The sequence below is a fragment of the Mastomys coucha genome, unplaced genomic scaffold (assembly GCF_008632895.1).
Source record: "Mastomys coucha isolate ucsf_1 unplaced genomic scaffold, UCSF_Mcou_1 pScaffold3, whole genome shotgun sequence".
Classification (NCBI taxonomy): Eukaryota; Metazoa; Chordata; class Mammalia; order Rodentia; family Muridae; genus Mastomys; species Mastomys coucha.
The window spans coordinates 22100295-22120386 of record NW_022196909.1 but is presented as its reverse complement, the minus strand read 5'-3'; the positions used below and the strand labels follow the sequence as shown (position 1 = coordinate 22120386).

General features: G+C 36.7%; 1 protein-coding gene across 6 annotated transcripts in view; it reads right to left on the bottom strand.

Moving 5' to 3' along the window:
• The window catches only part of Grik2 (glutamate ionotropic receptor kainate type subunit 2), a 626777-nt gene that overhangs the window by 48113 nt on the left and 558572 nt on the right, over positions 1–20092 (bottom strand). The gene's annotated exons all lie outside the window — the stretch shown is intronic.

Sequence of the window (20092 nt, the reverse complement as noted above, 5' to 3'; positions counted from 1 at the left end):
TACATAAAGATGCCTGACACCTGGGTACCCACCAGCTGGGTTCCAAAAGCCTAAGCTGTACATGTCAAGGATGCCCCAGGACACTGGGTCCAAACCTAGCCTTTGAAATGCCCAGTGTGGGTATGTCAAACAGTCCAGGAGTTGTGCAAGGAGACAATGCAAACAACCTCCTATTTGTTAAATTTTCTTAGTCAGACTACTGAATCTCTGAACAGCACTAAATATAACTGTCATAGTATCTGTTATTATCTTTGCTTTGTGTTTTGCTTGTGTCTGCTCTGTCACTGTGTGATCTGACTCGGTGCAATAGAAGAGAAAGTATTGGGGATTTTCTTTTTTTGGGGGGGAGTATTTTGTTGTTGTTGTTGTTGTTGTTTTGTTTTGTGTATGGATGGGTCTGTACGTTCTAATGTGTTTGTAAGGTTTGTTACAGACATGAGAGCCCAGGCTGATATGCTTCAGGCTCAGTTAAATATAGAAATGAATTGTGGCCAACCAAATGTCTTGTTTCTGACTGGTCTTTGAATTATGAGCTTACTGTGTTCCTTTGCAGTTTCTATTGTTGTCAGTGATGGACCAGGGCTCATATTTATCTCTGAGCTTTCTGGCTAGTGGATATAATGTAATAGGGATTCAAATATCATTACTCAAGTTGTTTTATGCTATTCTAGCTCACTGAAATCCTGGCTCTGGAGTTGGGTTGTTTTGTTTTGTTTTGTTTTGTTTTCCATAATACTCATAGGCATAGGCATGCTTTTAAAGTCTCTCTTCCAGGTTCATCACAAATTAATAGGAAGAAGAGTGAAAGCAGAACAACTCAAGAGATTATTGGTTTCATTTAATAACCTGAGAGTGTTATATGTGTTTCTGTATCTCAAAATTTCTAAGTTTATAAATATGGTTAAACATCTTTAAAATAATTGAAAAAGTTTACATCAAACTTGTAACACAGGTCTCTAAGATATTTTTAATTAGAATGGATATTTATATCATGATTTTTGTACCAAAAACATGGCTTATATAAAACAAAATTTAAAATAATATTTGCTTAATGAGGTATTAAGGCTATACCTCTATATGTTTAAATATAAAAATGCACCTTTATAAGAGTAACCAAGGTGATATTGATTTTAAGGTCACAAAGGAATGTAAAAATATATAAAGGTATGTAAAAATGTGAAATGTTTCAAATTTTTTCCCTTCTTGTGGTATTGTTATATTAAGATTTCAAAGGTTCAGAATTTAGCATTGATCAATGAAGTCCTGATGAGCTTTTTCTACAATAGAGACTTCAGTATATATTATAAATAGTGGTAATACTAATATATCTAATATTCTTTCTCTTTTGTGAATTAAAAATTCATGTAGCTTTCGTGGAATCAGGAAAAACATAAGACATGGTCTCACCTCTCACAAATCAAGTGGATTCCATATAAGTGCAGCCTAAGTTTCTCCACCTGTCTATTACTGAGGATGACGTCTTTCTCTCTCTCTCCCTTGGTCTTGGGTCTCCTCCTATCCCCCAGTTACTACAATTATGGGACTGACTGATCCAAATATAATAATTTTCTTTATGTTTCTAAACTTTGACTGAACTTCTTTCTCTAGTTTATATGTGACTCAATAGATTTCCAATTGGCTGACAGACACCATCTAGACACTGCAGACTACATATGGCTGTGAGGTTTTGACCTTTTTTTTTTTTTTTTGAAAATAGTTGTAAACCCATCCAGCCTATGTGATTTGAGCCCTGTCTCTTCATCTGGATCAACCATCTAACCAGATGATTTTAATGACTGTTCCATTGCCCAGCCTTTGACTAGCCTTTCACTTTTCCTGGGCCCTGACAACAATGGCCTACTTTCAGCTGGAAATGTATACACAAGAGAATACAATGTCCCTTGTCTCTGCAATAAGCTGAAATACTAAATCAAAAAACAATTTGGAAAAGGGGACAAATTGGCTACCTATAATGCCAATTGACATACCAGGAAAGCTACCTGCTAAAACCAAATAGTCCCATATCTGTCAATAGCTAGATTCATTAGTTTAAAATAGTTCTACAATATGAAAGGGTACCCCACCTCCTCTATATAAAACAGAGCTGGCTACTGTATATACTTAAGAGAAACTTGTTATTTCTATAAAAACTATTAAGGAATCATTTGAGACAATCTAGCTATACCCAAAGAAACCTTACAAAAAATGGGGAGTTAAATTACTGGTGCCCATTTTCATTACCAAGCTACTTCTGGCATGTCAGCTATTGCAGAGCCACTGACCCTTCTGTTTCTGATAATTAATATTGACCCTTGCACCATTAAATCCTTAGTTAGAGACATAAATTCCCATTTGGTTTCCATTAAACTTATGCTTCTCTTCTTTCAGTTTTCTCTCCCTTGAATTTTATCTTATTTATCATAATATTTGGGCACTGTGTATTTCAATATATTACCAGTCCTATTACCTGCCAGATATTTAGTGCCAGAATTCTTATTCTCCACCTTAACCACAGCCAGTAAGTGCTCCCTTATAAAAGATTTGAAAAAGTTACAGAGGCCAAGGAGGGAACATGACACCAAAATCGAAGACACATTGTTCTACTTCCTATTCCCTAACGTATCCTACAAACTAGTTTTCAAGCTATGCATACCTGTAACCTCATAATACATAGCCACACCTTTGCTGTGCTAAGCTCCTGACTACCTGTGATGAAACCCTTCTACACAATGCACTCTTGTTCTTGTGTACCTTATCAGCAGTCTTGAGCCCTGGTTAGCCCCACTCTTCGGTTTACGTACTAACAGCCAATTTTCTCAACAGCCATTGCCTCTCAACCTTAACCCTTCCCTCATAAAAGTGACCTCAAAATCTCTGAAACATCAACTTAACAAGAGTCAGTTGTCTGGCTAGTCACTTGTACACTTCTAAATACAGCTTGCTTTATTCAGACAGTCATGGAAATGATTTTTGGGTTTTGTTTGTTTGTTTGTTTGTTTGTTTGTTTGTTTCCTCAGCTTTAACATGAACTAACTCCTTGAAAAGTTGACCAGGTATTAAAATACCTGGAGCATCTTGAAACAAATTTTGAAAAGTACTTTACTCTGAAACAAATGAATTTAGTTTTGTTTAAAAAGCAAGAAAGAATCTATAAATTGGTATTGTTCTTCTATATCATAAGCCTAGGAGAATTAGATAAATTCTGGTATATAAGTAGATATTGGGAAATTCCTAAAATTGAAAGAGTTTCTGGTTACTTTCCATAATTAAGTAAATTTGGCAGTACCCATCCCTATAATTAATTATTCCATTAAAACAACTTTCATATTGTAAATTTTCTTTCTAGTGTAAAATGCTTGTCTGTGAGTAGCACCCTTTATTTAATGCTTAGCAAGTTCATGTAATAGTTCCAAATGTTTGGCTTGAGAAAAGCTCATGGCATGGGATAGGACTGTGTGGCTAAAATTAGCATTTTAATTTTTTATTACAGTAAATAAATTACCAACAACACTGGAACATATGTGCTGGGTAGGAACAGCTGAGCCCTATCTGGACCCATCTGACCTTGGTCACTAGGAAATTAGAGTTAATTCAGGGGAACAGGACTGACACCATATGTGGTTCATACCAAAGGTAGATCTGATGCTAGGGAAGCAATGTGAATGGCGTTGGCTGTGAGCAAAACTGTCAGTCCGTGGAATAACTGTGCCACTTTTATCCCAAAGCATCTGCAGTTTTTTAAGCAAATTATTTGAAAGGAAGGACACGGGAACACAGAGAATGGCTTTATGTTACACTGGGTTACTAGAAGAGAGAAAACTGTATTTCTGTTCTGGACATAAAGATAGATCGCAAGTTCAAAATCTCCTGAAAGTAGGAAACTATGTTTAGGTATCTGAAACAGTATGAGGAAACTATTTTTATCCTTCATTTTGTCCTTCACAGAGTTTTCTTGTCATTGAATTTTGTCCTTAAATACAGTGTCTACCTTTCCTGCAACTGTCTCATCTACACTGTATCTTACTGCCATATAGAGAGATAGGAATTGAGTTAAAAAATCTGATCACACTATGTCTCTTCAAAGCCTTGCATGAGACACAATGACCCAGTCATACCAGATGAAAATAGAGAAACTTTATAAGCAATAATGAGAATATTCATCTAAAGTATGTTTGACAAGAAAAAAGATTTCTAGAGAATTCAAAATGTCTTAGTGCATGAGTTATGTACTTAAAAATAAAGATCATTATCTCACATGCATAATGCTCTCTTGGGGTTTATAATTTAGAATCTTGCAGGAACATGAAAACATGTACCACCTGTCAATTATTTGCTGTGCAAGATTAGCAAAAGCACTGAGTGGCGTTTTTGCTGTAAAGAATGCATTTATAGCTATCATGCTCAGAAATGCCTTTTGTTCCAAGTGAGGAAACTCAGAGGGGCCAAGTGTATTGCCTTTCGCCTTCTGTAGTTCTCTTGCTTGCACATTCTTCCCTTGATTATCCTAGTATGTGTTGGGCATCCACAGCATAGAATGGATCATGCCAATCACTGTATGGAAGACATTACATAATAATAATAAAAAAATAGGACCTGTCCTGGAATGGCTTAAGAGAACCCACAATGTATGACAAGTAGACTAAGAATCTTAAAAGGATCTTGCTTATGGCTTCAGGACAAATGATAAATGAGATGTAACCTAACCTGAAAAAGTTTGGTGTGAGAATGTCAGAAGACAGAAATTCCACCCTCTATGATGAGTCATAGCATGGCCAAATGTCTTACTTCTCTCTGCAACCAAAGTGCTAACTTACAATGAGAAATTAGAATGAATGAATAAATGAATGAATGAATGAAGAAAGGAAGAAAGAAACAAAAACAAAAACACCTGCCTATTTGAAAGTCTCAAAAGAGCTATGATTTACCCATCCACGTTCACTTTGTCTAAGGTTTCTGATCTTTGAGTTCATGCCAATCTCAGCATACCATGTCATGGATGGCATTTAGATACATAGAATCTCATATTTATACCTATGTTTTTCTTCTTCTTGGTCATGAATTAATAATTGTTTAACAACTGAATCTCTGGGGAAAGGAGGCTTGCTATAGAGTAGTAGTATTGGGTTTGTCCACTCTTTCTATTTTATAGGATTTGGTGGCTTTGTTCTGGCTACTACTGATTTTGAGCTGTAAGATCAATGCCACCCAAGCTGTAAAGGTCTTGAAAGTCAACACAAATCATCTCCATCACACGCTGCTGCTGCTTCATGTAAGGCATGAGCCTCTTCTCAGGTGCCTCTATGGACACCTCCAAGAACCTTGTTAGTGGCTTTGCCATGAACATCCATGATCACATTACTCTCTTTCTGCACAATAGCTCCCTTAGAAAACCATGTTGCATAAACTCTTCGATTCTAAACTTACTTACTGAATATCCTTGCTGTCAATATTTTTGTGACAAGCTCATTAACAATTATTACCTGTTACTTTAATTTCCATTTTATTCATGTGAACTTCCATAGCACTGCTTCTCAATGTGCTGTCAATATCCATCCTTCATTCAAATCTTTCCTTTTACCTGTAAGCTAACACTAATTCTAAACGAATAGAACTGCAACCTCCTCACAGCAGCTTGAGAGCCACTTACCCCTCTGTGTGAGAAGCTGAAATCCACATTCAATTTTGCCCAGAAACCCGGGTACTTCCCTCAACTTATTCTGTTCTATTTCAAATTGTCTTTTTCTAAAACTCCAAATCTTCTATGAACTCATTCGCTCTTGGTCTCCTCTATACACACAAATTTTAAATTTTCAAAGACCCAAATCCAAGTTCTTCATACATCAAAAATCCTTTCATATCAAAACACCTTCACCTTTTGTATAACCCTCCTACAGCGAGTCCTTCAAGCTTGCCTTTGTGTTCCATCGCATCCCTGCAGCCATAAAGAACTCTTATACAACTAGTTTTCTATTGTCACTTCCCTTCAACTGACATCTCAGACACATGCTTTAGTGCCTTGGCTTCAGTTTCTTTTGTCTGGTTAATGTCTATCCCCATGCCCTTGCCATACTTCCAATCACCCCTTTCATAATGAAATCAGAATTGGGTTGGCGATTGCATTTGTATTTTCCTAGTTTTATCCAATCTCCATGTGTCTTCCAATCTATAGTTTATTAAAATCAAACTAAGTAAACCTATCAAGGATCTCAATACTTTTATTAAAATATAATCCAAAACTCAGTTTATTTGCCATTATTCAGCATAAAATGCCTGGCCTACTCCAACATCCTAGAGGAAACTCACATGACAGCTCTCCCTCTCCCATTGTCCTTTTCAAGATGCTCTTGGTATGCAACTGGCCAAGTTACTGCAAAACTCAAATATGATCATAGCAACCTCCATTTTATCAGGTTGCTTAATTTATAAGCCTCCACATAACTGATGTAATAAAAAAAAACCATGGCTACCTGTAACTCTTAAGATGAAAGTAATAATGATTGATTACATAGCTCCAGCAGGTGTATCTAGGGATATAGCTTGTCTTTGCTCTTTTTATCCTTTCTGAAAGAATGTACATTTTTATTCTTTTCATATATGTACACTGGGTGCCCAACTGAGTACAGATGATATAGTCAAGAACATTAAGGAAATCTTATCATAAGATACTTATGAAAATTCTTACATACATTTTAGTCATCAATATAGTTTTAAATTACATGTTAGTGATATCTACTATTGATGATCAGATCACAAAATTTAGAACCACCTAGAAGCAACTGGATTCTGGCATGACTGTGGGATTATTATTTTGATAACCTTAATTACAAACATGCCTATTGTAAGTGGTATCATTTCATGTATGAATCAGGGTCTGTATAATTTGATAAAGGGGGCTGAGCATCAAGCACACATTTGCTGGCTTGTAATCCTGTCTATGAATGCCATATGATCATGGCTGCTGCTAATGTGACATGAACCTGGAACTGTGACCTAAAATAAACCCTTTATCTTGTAAGTTACTCCTACAGGGATATTTTATGATAGTAACAAGAGAAATAAGAAATGTTTATTGCCTAAGTCAGTGATTATCTGGTTGTAGTTTTCAAAGTTTTGGTAATTATCAATAATTCTAAATAAAACAAAATTTGCATTGGGTGTGGTGACTCAGGGGACCTGGAATTGATCCCTAGAGCCCATGTACACATGGCAGTCCTGTGTTAGACATCTGTAATGAAGCCCTGGTAGGCAGCATATGAGAACCACCAAGGCCTCCTGGTCAGCCTGTGTAGATAATTGATTAGCGACCAAAAAATAAGAAACTGTATCAGAGGAAGCGTACAGCAATTCTGGGGAATGACAATAAAGACTGTCTTTTAGAGTTTACTTGCATGCACGGACAACAGAACAGACACACATTCAGTTATTTAGCAATAATTTAATTTTAGAAAGATGGCAAAGTTAGTTGAGGTGTGTATGTGTATGTGTGTGTGTATGTGCGTGTATGTGTGTGTGTATATGTGTGTGTATGATAACATCTACTGAGATATTACAATAATTTAGGATGGCTTTTTAAAATACTAAGTGCAATAAAATACCATGTTAACAAATAAGTCAGATTATAAATGTGTAGTTACTCATTTAAAATTATGCTTCCGTTTATGGATGAAAAAATTTTCCTTAACTGAGAAGTTTATTTTCCCTTAATTAATTTAGCAAAACCACATAAATGATACATTTCATATCATTGTGTACGGAATTAAAATTGAAATGTTTACTTAGTTTACTACACTTTCCTGGTTTGTCAAGTTATAAGAAAAGAAGATTCACTTTAGAAAATAAACTTTAATAACTAGTAGTAAGGGTCATGATTTGCACTGCAAATTATCATTAAAACCAATAAAATTATTTGAAATAATATCTATCACTATACTTATAATTATCAACAATATTTTGACATGTTTACATCCAGAAAATTCATCTTGATGTGTATTAGCATCTGCTTCGACATGTTGTACTAAAAATAAATAAGAGAAAGATATGCTATGATTTAAATCCCATCTGAATTCTAGTTACTTAACCTAACATTTTAAAATTCAAAATTCATTTTAGAATGGATTGAAGTTTCAAGGACACTTTAAAGAAATTATAACCATAATTTAAACTTCATAATACATAGGCAGAAGTGCTGAGCTGTGACTAAAAATGCATGAGAATTAGATATGGATGAATTTATTTAAATAAAAGAGATATCAACTGAAAATATAGTGCAAAATAAAAATTAATCTCACTTAGGAGTTTTAATAAAAATGTCAATCTCTTAGGAAAATAGCAGTTAAATGCTTGGATATCCTGTCTACTACTGTTAATGGATATTAACAAGTTACTAAATATATAATTATCAAATTCATATTGAAAGCCAATGTGTAACTTTAGGGAGAATTGTACTAAATATATAAATATTTCCTAAACTAAAACTGAAGTCTAGCAAACACATTGAGATAGACTTCTCTTTATGTTTATATAATTATTCCTCATATATAGGAATATTTTTCTTTTAACACAAAAAAGAGACCAGTTATTTGCACTGTAGACTAGAATATTCTACAAACAATTTAATATTTTTTTTAATGGTTGCAGCATCAGAGGCAGTCTCTTAAAAATCTCCCTCTATGGGACATGCTAATTCTTAGTGAGAAATCTACAATATTTGTGTTCTAGTGCTTTTAAACCTCTGTGGCTTTCCTTACAATAAATATACTTACATATCAGACATCTTATTTTCCATAAAAATGAAGTAAATATCACTTTAAATCTCTTGATATTCATATGGACAATATGAAATAAAATTATATATTTCAATTGTGGATCTAAGAAATGATAGATATAAAATACTAAGATGTGAAAGTCAACCATAGGACATTACATGGTTAGAAGCTATTGACATTAGTACTACAAGAAGATGTAAAAGTGTGAGGAAGTAGATTAAGATAGGATGTTTTAAGGAGTGGGGAAAATTGTCCTGTTTTTGTGAGTACTAACAGGCCTTTTGTCTTTGTTGAAATGGGTTTTGTGTAGGTTGGCTTTCTTATCAATGTGATGAATACTAAGACCCAAAGTAGCTTGGGAAGGAAAGGACTTATTTGGCTTACATGTCCATCATTAAGTGCAGTCAAAGGGAACTCAAGCAAGGCAGCAACCTGAATGCAGAAAATAATCAGAGGCCAAAGTGGACACTGATTACTGGCTTGCTCTCATGGCTTTCACTTCCTGTTTTCTGATAGTCTTATACAACTGGTCCAAGATTACAAGGCCCAAGGATGTCACTGCACATAGTGAGCTAGGTCTTTCTACATCAACTATTAATTAAGAAAATGCCTAGGGACTAAACCACCCATCAATCAAAGAGTGAACATGGAGGGACCCATGGCTCCAGCTACATATGTAGCAGAGGGTGGCCTTATCTGGCATCAATGGGAGGAGAGGCCCTTGGTCCTAGGAAGGCTCGATGCCCCAGTGTAGGAGAATGCCAGTGTGGTGAGGTGGGAGTAGGTGGGTGGTTGGGGGAACACCATCATAGAAGCAGGGATGGGGGTGATGAGGGGTTTGCAGAGGAGAAACTGGGAATTGGGATAACATTTGAAATGCAAAAAAATAAAATATGCAATAAAAAAATGTTCACAGATTCATCTATAGGCCAATTTGAAGAAAGCATTTATTTAGTTTAAGATTCTGGTTCCCAAGTGACACTGACCTGTTCCAAGTTGATTAAAAAATAATGATAACCAGCACAAGGTAGATATGGAATATACCTTATTCTTTCTGTTCGGGTTGTAACAAAAATATCTGTCAACACAAAGAACTCACATACTTTAGTGACAGGGAAAGTAAATAGTAAATTTCTGCTTGTGGCAGGCAACTGCAATCTTTTTTCAGGGTTGGTAGAGAGGTAACTGTGTTCCTAGGACAACAGTACATGCCCATGAGTAAGAATGTCAGTCTTTGGGGCCATTGTGACAGCACATTTTCAAGTGGAGATGTTACAATGTGAATAGGAAATCTATTTTTTAGTTAGCATAGATTGAACAGCTGCTTTGGAAGGTGTCAAAGCAACTGCACCCAATGCTTTGGTTCATTGGAAGAAAGCTGCAGTTGTCTAAGAGTTCTGCCTCTGCTGACATTGTGAACTTCTCTCAGCTTCAGTAATATGTCAAGAGCTATTAAAACCAGATGGTAAAGATGGCAGTTTGACTAATCCATTCCTAAATTTCAGCTGATATTTTTTTTTCAAACACTACTAATGAAATACCTACTTAGAGACAAAGAAAACTTTGTCACTTTATAAAAGCTGTTGTGTAGGTAACGGAGGGCATACCAAAAAATTATTTATTCACATCATTCAAAAGCAAAGAGCCTTTGAAAACTTATTTCAAAGTAAAATGCAATTAAAGTATCTCATAAAACATTGTGGGTATTTATGTACTTTAGAAACATAATTTGTATCATTAGTAAAATAGTTATTTGAAAAACTCAGCTTCCATCTTCAATTCAGAAACTTACAAGTCTTCATTCTCTTTCTAATAAGTAAAGTGAGGAAGAAACTGAAAATCAACTAAGAAGATAGTTCACAGGGGACACAACAACCCTTATTTTTGTAGAGAAAAGTAGGTATATGCAAGGAATCTCAACTCACTGAAGCCGGAACTCCTGGTGTAAAACCTTTATGTGAACCAGGACTTTAGTGCAATAAACTGAAGTCTTGTAAGTGAATTTAATTGGTAGTGGCTTAGAGTAATGTATGTGAGTGGTATAAGTCACGGACCATCACACAAGGAAACACCTAAAAAGGGGTCATTGTCATTCCAAGAAGCTAAGACTTCCCCACACAGATTGTGGTAGAACCTTGATTTGGAATCCAAAGCTCACAGAACTCTGAGTGATATAGTACCATCAACATCAATACACACTTGATGGGGAACAATTTTTAATGCTTCTCAGTATCAGCTCTTAAGGGTTTCCCAAAAGGAACAATTTATCAGAACCTTATTTGATGGGGTTGCACAAAAGGCTGATCTATCTGAGAGAAAGGGCATATATAATATAAACCTTCTCTTGTTGCAGCAGTTTTTTCTGTCCATTCACATTAGGGCAGTGACAGTCCTGTGATTGGACAGGAATAAAGAGGGGGAGCTAGAAGTTTAGGAGTGACACAGGTCAGAGGTCAGGGAAAGTGGCGAGAAATCAACATGGATGCCAATGAAGATGACCCAGACCACACCTGGTTTTAAACAGCTACAGTAGCTAAGGTTTTCAGAAGGTTAGAATAATTGGGTTAAAGCATTATCTTTATTATTTGGCTCTGAAATTATTGTATCGGCATCTTGTAAATTGTGATCTTATTAATATATAAACCTGATTGGATAATTAAGCCTTAAGATTCATGTTTCTACTGGGTAACTAGGCGCTAGATGACTGATTGTGGGGTGTGTGGGGCGTTGCATGCAAGCGAGATGATCTTGCTAGCTGGGACAGAATAGCAGGACCCCGCCAGGACATAGTGACGTGGCCGGCTGGTACAGGCACTAGAGCGGAAATGTGGTCTGGCGAGGCAGGAGAGATTGAGGCGTGATCTTTTTTAATATTTCCAGCAATACTCTCTGGAGCCTCTGGTGGTATATCTTTGAAGATACTGCAGGCTGGGTAGAACTACTGAAGTAAGTTTTTAGCAATAGGTTCAGTTAAGACTTCATCATATAATTATTGATACTCTGCTATGCTTGCAATCAGGAACCTAGTGTGGCTGTCTCCTGAGAGCCTTCATCCAGCAGCTAAAGGGACCCCATGCCAAGGATCAGGCCGAGCCTGGGTAGTCTTATGGAAAAGTGGCGAATAGAAGTAGGCAAGTCAGAGATGTTAAGGACACCACAAGAGGACCCACGAAGTACCCTAACCTGGGACCATAAGGACTCACAGAGCCTGGGCCACCAAGCAGGAAACGTGCAGGAGCTGGACAAATAGCAGTAGCAAATGTACAGCTCAGCCTTCATATGGCTCCTCTAACAAGTGGAATGCGGCTCTCTAAGGCTCTGATCCCTGTCTCCTCACCTAGAATGCCTGGTTGGGCCTCAGTGGGAGAGGACATGTCTAATCCTGCTGGAACTAGGTGTTGCAGGGCTGGGGTGTCATCCAAGGGAGTTCCACTTTTCTGAGGAGAACGGGAAGGGGCAATGGGAAGACGGATTTGTTAGGGAGGAACTGGATGGAAAGAGAGAAGGGATGGACACCGTTATAGGGATGTAAAGCAAATAAAAACAATAAAGCATTACAAAAACAGTTCATCACAGGACTAACCAATGTTAATAGAAAAAAGTAATCAATAGTCCTAGCCAACATTTATAACTATGAACCAATAACAATAACCATCAAGGCTGAATATTCCTAACTGGATTTTGTATATGGAACCGTATAATCACAGACAAGTATAGCTCTGCATTAGAGAGACTGCTTTTACAGCTGAAAACGTCATTAATGTAAGCCACATGAAGTCAAAATACAGAGAGCAGCCTAAACGTGGCACTCTCCACCCCACTTTATACACACACACACAGATACACAGACACACAGACATATACACACAGACACATAGACACACACAAGTACACACAGAGACATACACACAGAGACACACACACAGACACACAGAAACACAAACACACATATACACATACACACACAGACACACATACACACACAGACACACACAGACACACACACATACACACAGACATACACACTCACCCATATACACACATATACACACAGACACACATATATACACAGACACAGTCACACACAGACACACATACACACACACATACACAGACACACACATATAAACACATATACACACACAGACATACACACATACACATACACACATACACACACAGACATACAGACACACACATGCATATGCACATACACACATACACACATACACACAGACACACACATACATACACACAGACACATACACAAACACATACACACAGACACACACTCACAAATATACACATACACACACACACATACACACAGACACACACACACACATACACACACACACATATTCTTGCACCCAAGGTTCAGAAACTTTCTTAAGAGGAGATATAAAGGTTGTATGAAACAAAGAACTGGGCAGTGAAATTTTCTGTTTAGGGAACCCACACTTATGAAATCTCAAAACCATATCTATCTAAAGGAGACCTAGACAATCCCAACAACAGTTAAGGTCTTAACTTATATGAAAGAAATCTCATGGGCTTTACAACTAGTTCAAGAGCTACAGCAAAATTAGCTGCAGAGAGAGAGAGAGAGAGAGAGAGAGAGAGAGAGAGAGAGAGAGAGAGAGAGAATTACCTAAAGTTACCAACATCCATGTTCTCATTATCACCGGCAATAATTTTACTGGAATATTACTATTGCCGAAGATTTAATGAACAATGCAGATTATATGCAAGGATAGATAGGTGAGAAAAAAATAGAAAGTTCTAGGAAATGTTTAAGTATATGGCACATAACTAGGAAGAAATCTTAACTGCAATGACAGACTATAAGGAAAGCCAAGTTATATTATGCTAAGCTTGAAAATATACTACCAGACATTGTCCAAATGAAATAAAAACATGGAAGAATTAGCAGCAATAAAACAACTGTGTTGCTGGAGAATTGTCTGACATTCAATATGCAATGGCAGCAAAAAAAAAAAAGGAAAATAAAAGCGGAACAAGATAGAAGCAGTGTATAATATGAGACAGAGAATGCTCCCACATCCTTACATTATGTCTGAGATTAACTTACAAGTGAAGGTCATGGATAGAGCACAAAATAGAATAAAAGGAAAATTTAAAAAGCTTCCAAAAATAAAGAGAAAATTTTGACATCTGGCAGAGGGTTAAAACTATCTTGTCTTTCGAAGAACAGGAATTACATTTTCCTCTTGACATCTCATGCAGCAATAGCAGTGTTGGGGTTCTCTGTTCTCCCTCACTGTCCTAGGGCAGCCACTGGTTGGCTTTTAGAAAGAGATGATAGTCTACAGCTAGGCAGGAAAGGCGAGGCAGGACTTCCAGGCTGAGAGCTGGTCTCTCAGAGAATTGAGGATGCACCAGCGTGACATGGAGGAGGTCGGGCATGGAGGAATGAGAGAGAGGTAACAGGCCACGTGGCACACGTGGGCTAGAATAAACTAGTTAATTAAGTTAGAGATAGCTGGGAGGTAGTCTTGCTATAGTGATTAAGCTTTTATAAATAGTAATAAGTCTCTGGGTCTTTATTCAGAAGGTCCAAGAATGTCTGGGAACACAGCAGAGTGTTCAAAGTGTCTAAAGACCGGATGGAGTATTTACAGAGTTGGGAAGGACAAACGAAAATTAAAGTAAAAATTCGAATCTTGAATTTTTTTTTGTTGGATATTTTTTATTTACATTTCAAATGTTACCCCCTTTACAGGTCCCCCCCTCTCGGAAACTCCCTAGAATTTTATGCCCTGTAAAGTTATCCTTAATTAGGAAAAGACCAAACTGAAGGAAGCACATTGAGAATATAAATGCTTTGAGAGCATCAAGCATGAAGGGAAACGCAACAGCTGCGAAGCTCAGATCCACTCAGCAGGAAGAGCAGCTAAGGATGAAGGTACAGCAAGAATTCCCATGGCTTATGCTCCCCACAGACTGGATAACTCCTACAGAAAGGCCGAACGTCAGAAAGTAGGGGAAACGGACATATTCACCGCTTTAAACATTTATTATATATTCCTCATGCACACAAGTAAAATGAACTTTATACAAATACAGACAATGTTTGAGTGCAGTTTAGCCTTCCAGACAGAACAGAGATTATACATAGGAGATGTCAGCTAGGCTGGTATGTATAGATAGGCAAATCAATATTGTGATATAATATCACTGTTGCCACAACTGGGTTAAAGATGTATTGTTAGTCTATAGTGATTGTTACTGAAAAATAATTTGTAGTATCAGGAGGTTAAAACCAACAAAGTTCCTTTTTCTAAAAGATGAATACATGAAATATGATAGTCAAATATTCAGCAAAGTTTTGTCCAATTAGAATCATTAATAATTCCTAAAAAATCACTATGAATAACAATCTATAATAAAAACACAAGTTTAAAATATTTGTACTGGAATAATGTCTCATATCTTCTACGGATGGCATCCATTTGTTTGTAGGTCAGTGTGTGTTGTGTCTGTGTCTACCCATAGAATACAGTTATATGTAAGAAGCATTTTTACCATGTACTATTGGAAAAGGAAACAGTAGTAGCTTTTGTGGTTCACTGGCTCTCCCAGCAACAAAGCTGTTTTTGTTTTTGTTTTTGTTTTTGTTGTGTGTGTGTGTGTGTGTGCATGTGTTTGTTAATTTGAAAATAATAGAATAAATAGAACCTTGCATAAACTAGTGAAAGTAGCATGTCTTTAATCCCAGCACTTGGGAGGCAGAGGCAGGCAGATTTCTGAGTTCGAGGACAGAAATATTAATGTGAAAAATTTGTTTCAGAAGTGAAATATATAAAGTATCAATAAACAGTACAGGATATAAAACAAGGAAAAGCAGGATACTGAGATGCCAGGAGGAACAGGAATGGCTACTGACTGCTAAACCTCTGACAACCTGAGTTTGTCTTCAACACACACATGCAAACTGATAAGCAAGTAAATATTTTCATCACATGTAAAAACCCATTGTGCTCCTGCTTCTGTGTGTTTCTCTAACCTTTGCTCATATTCCCCCTCCTGCTCTTTGTAAACTAAGTATGCTACTGAGTGATGGAAAGATAGACGATGTCCTCACTAAACAGTTGTCAAAAACGGAATGAATAAGTTCTGAGAACATAAGATGTTGAAATAATTTTGAAGCCTCATAAATATTAAAGGAAGATACTTTAATAATGGAAAGTATTTTAAAGTTATACACACACATGCACACACACACACACACACACACACACACGCATTGCTTCTTGTGACGTAACACATGGTAAGCATGATGCCTCATAGATGTGCATCATGTCAATATACAATTGAGACCTCTCAATATAGGTCTTGGCTTGGTGTTTGCATGAAACTCCTGTGTGGGAGAAGATGTGTTTCCAATTCTTTGGCCTGCACTTGGGACACCTTTCCCCTTGCTGGGATGCCTTATCCAACTTTGCCTTACTGTATATAAATAAATGCCTTATCCTCATGCTTTGCCTTACTGTATCTTCTTATCTCATGTTTGTTGTCTCTCAAAGGCCTGCTCTTTTCTAATGGCAAATGAATAAGAAGTTGATCCAAGAAAAGGGAAAAAGTTAAGGTAGGGGTTCTAAGAGGAGTGGAGGGAGGAGAAATTGTGGTTAGAATGAGAGAGTAATCTATTTTCAATAACAGTAAATACATATATATAAATAAATATATACACAACATAGTACATACATAGACATGTCATACAAATATATACACATATATATATATATACATATCTACACATATATGTGTAGATATATATGCATCTGTACATAATTATCATAATTATGTATATTTAGACATGTGTACATATGCATACATATGCATATATATAATTTTATGTGTTATTTAGAAAAGAGACTTTAATTACAAGAAGTAATGACATTTCCTAATAACACTAACTTTAAATTTTTGTTTTATCTTTAGGATATCACATTTTCTTCAACTGATAAAAACAAACATACAAAAAGTGTTGGTGTTCTTGAAAGTTTATGGAGTGCTGCTGGTCTCAAGCTTGGCCGCGGAGTCTGTGCTCACCCAGCATGCCTCTGAAAGTGGAAACTGACTTTCTGACTTTGTGTTTTACTTTTGTAATTTCAATCTGTCTGAAATCATCAGCTTATTTTTTTGCCTTAACCCAAATCCTTCCTATTGACCTTATTCATTTAGCTCTCACTAGAAGACTTCTGATTAATATCAAAGCGGAGCTGCAATAAGCATTCCCTTTGATGGTTCATTATCTTTCCTCTTTGTTACTTGTCTTTGAGTACTTTTTGATGTGTCTACATTCGTTTAAAACTGACAAGAGGTTTATGGTGATCTTATGCCCTGCTAAATAGGCTTTTATCTGTGCCATTTGTGAAGCTGCAGCAATGTTAGACTGCATCACCCTTCTTACCTTGAGAACATAGTGCAAATTTTATTCAAAAAAAATCATATAATAAGGAAAGATTAAGTGGAGGTCATGCTACTGAGTCTTTACTTGAGGATAAAATCATGAACCTCTGTAGAAAAACTGTTTGCATAGCTCACTTCTGTAGCTGACTGATCCGTTCATTTATAGCTCTTTCTTAATTGATATATTTTTACTAGCAAAATAAAGGACATCTGGGGAAAATCAAAAAATCTCCAGTAATCAGAAATAAAAAGGACTTTCCTAGAAAGTCATTTCACTATTCTACTAACACATTGACAGCAAAAATTATGTCATAAACATATGTGTGCATATATAAAATATACTGTCCATGACATACATAGTAAGTATCATATGCATAAACATTCCCCAAGGTAATGCCAGGGTAGGAATAGTTTGGCCCTTGTGCATGAAAGAAATTGGTGTGTCTCCATCTCCGAATGCACACTGATGTGTTTAGTAAAAAAAAAAAAAAAAAAAAAAAAAAATTATGGCAAAGAGCTTACAAGTGACTATCATCCTGAGAATCAAAAGATTGTGTGCACTCCTGGTGGAAACCTAGAACCAATCAGGTTCCCATTTCTTCATTATTTTATTGTCAAGCGCAGACATGTGCATGTAATTTTTATTTTTTACAGAATGAGGCTGGGATGAAAGACTATGGATAAATTCGTGAGAATTTACTGTTATTTTCTGGATTTCCTTGTAAAAAATGTTTCATGACATATTAGTCTGAAGCACATTACTATTATTATTTTGAATTTAACAACATGTTATTATTTATAGAAATAAGGGAATGAGTTGTAGTAAATCATGAACAAGTCATTGAGCTTTTGCCACTTGTTCTCAAATTAAAATCACGCAGCACATTTTGAAACTTATTTAAACCTCCTCCTCCTCATCTGTTAACTGGAAGGAAAGAACTAAAGACTAGATTGTGTTGTGAGACACTTAGGTGAGTACTGGGTACCGAGGCAAGACTCAGCAAAGAATAATAGTTCTTTATAGAGAAAAAAATTGTCAGTCAGTAATTATTCTGGGAGCTCCAAGAATGTTTATGTACATCCTGGCATATGAATCTTAGACCCAAAGGCTCTTCCTTGAAATGTGTTATGGTCAATAATTACTTTAATTATTATTTACTGAGGATAAGGCATTTATTTATTGCACATATGTTCTACCAAATAAAACTGTTACATAATTATACAGAATATAATATATTCTATAATATAAATATTACATAATTACAGAATATAACATTTTATGGAACATTGATTAATGAGACAGTAAAAAATTAATACACCTATGCTGATAAAATAAATATCTGCATATGCCTTGCCAGGTCCGGCATGGCCATAGTGGGGAAAGATTAACACGGTTCCTACACCAGGAACAGGGCCAGAGGATAAGGACCCCCATGAACGTTGATGGGCCTAAGGCTTTACTGTATAATAATGAACATATTTTACATTCTTCCTTTAGGGAATGTCCTCCCTGTTAACATTCAAGACTCTATAATAATAATCAGAAAGCGCAAGACAAGGAGGTGAAGGTGTGACTAATGCCTTAGCAAAATGGTCAACTCTGGTACCTTCAAGACAGCCTTAAGGCTGTGGAAAAGAACAGGCAGGCAAATTCTTGAGTTCAGAATCAGGATCAGGCTTGAACAGAGCAAGATCAGACCCAGGTGTTGTAGAAATGGTACCTTCAAGACTGGGTACCACCCAGCTAGCTAAGCATCTGTGCTTAACAGAGGCAGGGAGATCTCTGGATTCTTTTGCAGTGTTAAATGAGAAGGTGGACTTCCTGTTTCCTAAGAGTTAACAGGCTGGTGTAAAGGGATGATGACTCTTAGGATAATCAAAGGAAAACCTGAAGTAAATGACTGGATTGATGCATAACTATCTAGAGAACTTTTTAGAATACAAGAGAAAACTGCTTGGAGCCGAGAATAGAGAAACAGCTGTCTGGAGATGTCCAGAAACGGCAGATCCGAGAGAGAAATAAAGCCTGAGTAGTGACAAAGCAGGCTGGAAAGCTGTCTCCAGCAGAGCACAGGTCCCCAGCTTTGACCAACAATTTGACTTGGAAGAAGAGAAAGTAATGTTTTACAAACCAAGACAATAAGGCATCACCTGAAAATCTGTGACCAGTTTTAAAACTCCTTTCTATAACCACTCCAGAATTACTAGAATGGTTCAGAGGCCATTTCCGCTCCTGATGGTGTCTAAATTAATATGCACGCGTGTTTATACGTGTTTATCATGTTTGCTTGTGTTCCGCTTTTCCGTGGTCTATACTTCTTATTTTATCTAAGAAATTTCAGACTTTGGCTTATGTCTCTTTATATGTGTGATCAAGCATGAACATTAGAGTGTTCACAGAGGCCAGAAGAGGGTCTCAAATCCACAGGACTGGAGTTAGGGAAGGTTGTGAGAAAGAATTTGATTGCTGAGAACCAAACACTCTTTCAGAGCAGTCAGTGCTCTGACCACTGAGAAATATCTCCAGTCGTGTCATGATTGCTTTAGAGGAAAGCATATGTGTATTGGAAATTATATATATATTTTAATTTTCTTTATTTACATGTAAATTTCTCCATTCCCAGTTTCCCCTCCAAAAAACAAAGAAACAAACAAAAACAACAAAAACAAACCCCTGTTGCCTCCCACTTCCGCATGACTGCCACCCCGCCCTCTCCCACTTTCTGGCCCTGGCACTGTGCCCTGACACTGGGGCACAGAACTTACACAGGGCCAAGCTCCTCTCCTCCTATTGATGATCGAATTTGCAATCCTCTGCTATAAACATGCTGCCTGAACAATCAGATCCCTCCATGTGCAGTCTTTGGTTGGTGGTTGAGACCCTGGGAGCT